A 4,078-nucleotide genomic window follows, 5' to 3' on the forward strand; every position below is an offset into this window, starting at 1 on the left:
TTACCACACATATGATTTACCATTTGTTGCATGTAGTCATCAGAGGTATAATGACCAAAGTGACCATAGGTGGCAAAAATGAGTTGGTTGTCCCCAACTGATAGATAAATTGGGGTTTGGTCACCCCACGTTACTGGATAACTATATCCTATGAAATACAATAATTGGTGCCAATATTGGCGAGAATTTTAGAATCGAGCAGTAGGCGGCTCCTGTGCTGTTGGTCTGTTGACTGGGATACCTATCTATGATACCACACCTGGACTTCTCCAGGGGTCACCCACCTGGATACTGCCCTGGCCCTTCACTGCTTGGCTTCCAAGTTCGAAAAGGGTTTGGGCACTCCAGTGAGGTATGGTGGTATACTAGTTGCGAATTATGTCACGACCAAACAGCTCAGGTTAACTGCTAAATAATACCTGCGATATTGGTTGTTAACCCAATAATTTTGGGGCAAAGGTAATATATCCCACCAGTGACCCTGGTACCGTGTGCATACAGTATTGAGGTTAGATTATTATTGGCAATGAGTATCAGGGTGACAGAAATGGATAAAAAGTATCCAATGATTAGGTGATAGATTGGCAAAGCCCTGGCTATTGATAAAGCTTAAATCGCTGTATATATCACAATTCTGTTAGGAACACACTGACATGAATTCTGTTGCAATTTGTTAGGAATACATTGACATTAGTTCTGTTGCAATTAGTTGACATGTGACCATTTGCAACAGTGTGTCACAAACACAAAGGTGGGTGTGCTGACACCACTAGAGGCAATATAAATCGCAAATATCAATTGGCTGATTGAGGATAATAGTGGAGTCAGCCTGACCATTCATCAAAGAAAAGAAAAAAAGATTGAAGTGTTTGTAACTGACACAATGTACATGCAAGATAGCATTTAGCCCGTGGTTGTAGTAAAGACTAAACCTAACAGTCATGGAGCAAAAATTGTTGAAGTTACGGTTTGGAGTGTACCACAGCTGATGGTTCAAACTGTGGCAACTCCTGTACCTGATCCTGTAGTGTGCCGGCAGGGGATGTTTAGTCCTGATAGCCTGAGTGCTCTTGCGGTGTAGGCAGAACTTCGCCGAGATGCGGCTGGGGGAGTGACGCGGTCCGTCCTGGTGTTTACCTTGAGGCTCAAACTCGGCTTGTGATGATGTCAGTCGCCGCCGTGCAGCGCGGCTGGCGTGAGGACGCGGACTTACGGGTTCGAATTCCCCAGTTTCAGCTGTATGCAGGGGGGTTAGTGGGAGAGCACAGGTCCGTCTCGATTCAGTAGGAGTGACGTGGGGCGCCTGTTAGGACACGTGTTTCGCCTCCGTCGGCTTCTTCATGCAGCGCCATCTTGCTTGAGGGCAGATGCCCTTTATTCTGATTTCTGACCAATGCTGAGCGATAACCATTAATTGAAGGTTTGAGGAACCAATGGGCTATTTGTAAGTGATTGTAATTCACAATTGACAGCTGTTGTCTTTGTTTGAGCTGAGTTTAACACTATGAGACTGATTGTTTCTGTGAAATACTGCGGGAATTGACAATTATATACTGTATTACTAAAGGAAGAACTTTTTACTGTAGTAGTTTGTGTTTTATTGATTGAGTATTTTTTGTTCATTGTTTTTTTATTTTTAATGTTTTTGATTTTTTATTATTTTTTATTATTTTTTATACTGTTTTTTAATTTCATTATTTTATTATTTTCCTGTATTAGAATTTTTAGTATTTTAGTATAGTAGAAGAAAATGGAAAAAGAAATGAAAAAGGACAAAAAAAGGACAAAAACGATTAAAGGAGGTGGGGCCTGAGGAGGACTGGGCAGAAATGGGTATCAGGCATTTGTTGAGGAGAGCATAAAAAGAGGGAGGGAAAAAATGAGAAGTGCCCTAACTGGGCTATATATAGTGGATACAGTGGATGCCATCTCCGATATGATTACCGATGTAATTTCGGCGACTGGTTGGTAGACATAGCATGGGGTTGTTAGTTGAATAAACTTAACAATTAATTCCAGGTCTCTCTTGACCACCGACAGCCACGCGCTTGGGTTCACAATCACTATCACTATACCTTTCACTGTCTCAGCAAGGAACTTTTTAGAATGGTAGCACTATCACCAATCCTCTTAAGTTTATTCAACTAACAACCCCATGCTATGTCTACCAACCAGTCGCCGAAATTACATTGGTAATCATATCGGAGATGGCATCCACTGTATCCACTATATATAGCCCAGTTAGGGCACTTCTCATTTTTTCCCTCCCTCTTTTTATGCTCTCCTCAACAAATGCCTGATACCCATTTCTGCCCAGTCCTCCTCAGGCCCAACCTCCTTTAATGTTTTTTGTCCTTTTTTTGTCCTTTTTCATTTCTTTTTCCATTTTCTTCTACTATACTAAAATACTAAAAATTCTAATACAGGAAAATAATAAAATAATGAAATTAAAAAACAGTATAAAAAATAATAAAAAATAATAAAAAATCAAAAACATTAAAAATAAAAAAACAATGAACAAAAAATACTCAATCAATAAAACACAAACTACTACAGTAAATAGTTCTTCCTTTAGTAATACAGTATATAATTGTCAATTCCCGCAGTATTTCACAGAAACAATCAGTCTCATAGTGTTAAACTCAGCTCAAACAAAGACAACAGCTGTCAATTGTGAATTACAATCACTTACAAATAGCCCATTGGTTCCTCAAACCTTCAATTAATGGTTATCGCTCAGCATTGGCCAGGAATCAGAATAAAGGGCATCTGCCCTCAAGCAAGATGGCGCTGCATGAAGAAGCCGACGGAGGCGAAACACGTGTCCTAACAGGCGCCCCACGTCACTCCTACTTAATCGAGACGGACCACTAACCCCCCTGCATACAGCTGAAACTGGGGAATTCGAACCCGTAAGTCCGCGTCCTCACGCCAGCCGCGCTGCACGGCGGCGACTGACATCATCACAAGCCGAGTTTGAGCCTCAAGGTAAACACCAGGACGGACCGCGTCACTCCCCCAGCCGCATCTCGGCGAAGTTCTGCCTACACCGCAAGAGCACTCAGGCTATCAGGACTAAACATCCCCTGCCGGCACACTACAGGATCAGGTACAGGAGTTGCCACAGTTTGAACCATCAGCTGTGGTACACTCCAAACCGTAACTTCAACAATTTTTGCTCCATGACTGTTAGGTTTAGTCTTTACTACAACCACGGGCTAAATGCTATCTTGCATGTACATTGTGTCAGTTACAAACACTTCAATCTTTTTTTCTTTTCTTTGATGAATGGTCAGGCTGACTCCACTATTATCCTCAATCAGCCAATTGATATTTGCGATTTATATTGCCTCTAGTGGTGTCAGCACACCCACCTTTGTGTTTGTGACACATTGTTGCAAATGGTCACATGTCAACTAATTGCAACAGAACTAATGTCAATGTATTCCTAACAAATTGCAACAGAATTCATGTCAGTGTGTTCCTAACAGAATTGTGATATATACAGCGATTTAAGCTTTATCAATAGCCAGGGCTTTGCCAATCTATCACCTAATCATCGGATACTTTTTATCCATTTCTGTCACCCTGATACTCATTGCCAATATTAATCTAACCTCAATACTGTATGCACACGGTACCAGGGTCATTGGTGGGATATATTACCTTTGCCCCAAAATTATTGGGTTAACAACCAATATCGCAGGTATTATTTAGCAGTTAACCTGAGCTGTTTGGTCGTGACATAATTCGCAACTAGTATACCACCATACCTCACTGGAGTGCCCAAACCCTTTTCGAACTTGGAAGCCAAGCAGTGAAGGGCCAGGGCAGTATCCAGGTGGGTGACCCCTGGAGAAGTCCAGGTGTGGTATCATAGATAGGTATCCCAGTCAACAGACCAACAGCACAGGAGCCGCCTACTGCTCGATTCTAAAATCCTCGCCAATATTGGCACCAATTATTGTATTTCATAGGATATAGTTATCCAGTAACGTGGGGTGACCAAACCCCAATTTATCTATCAGTTGGGGACAACCAACTCATTTTTGCCACCTATGGTCACTTTGGTCATTAT

The 4,078-nt window shown here is 41.7% G+C and overlaps 2 pseudogenes; one reads left to right on the plus strand and one right to left on the minus strand.

Annotated features, from left to right (window-relative positions):
* Nucleotides 1-247: 247 nt before the first annotated feature.
* Nucleotides 248-366, minus strand: LOC146005981 (5S ribosomal RNA; annotated as a pseudogene).
* Nucleotides 367-3,759: 3,393 nt separating this feature from the next.
* LOC146005982 (5S ribosomal RNA) lies at nucleotides 3,760-3,878 on the plus strand (annotated as a pseudogene).
* Nucleotides 3,879-4,078: the final 200 nt, after the last annotated feature.

This window comes from Crinia signifera, chromosome 5 (assembly GCF_055691185.1).
Source record: "Crinia signifera chromosome 5, ASM5569118v1, whole genome shotgun sequence".
NCBI classification, from domain to species: domain Eukaryota; kingdom Metazoa; phylum Chordata; class Amphibia; order Anura; family Myobatrachidae; genus Crinia; species Crinia signifera.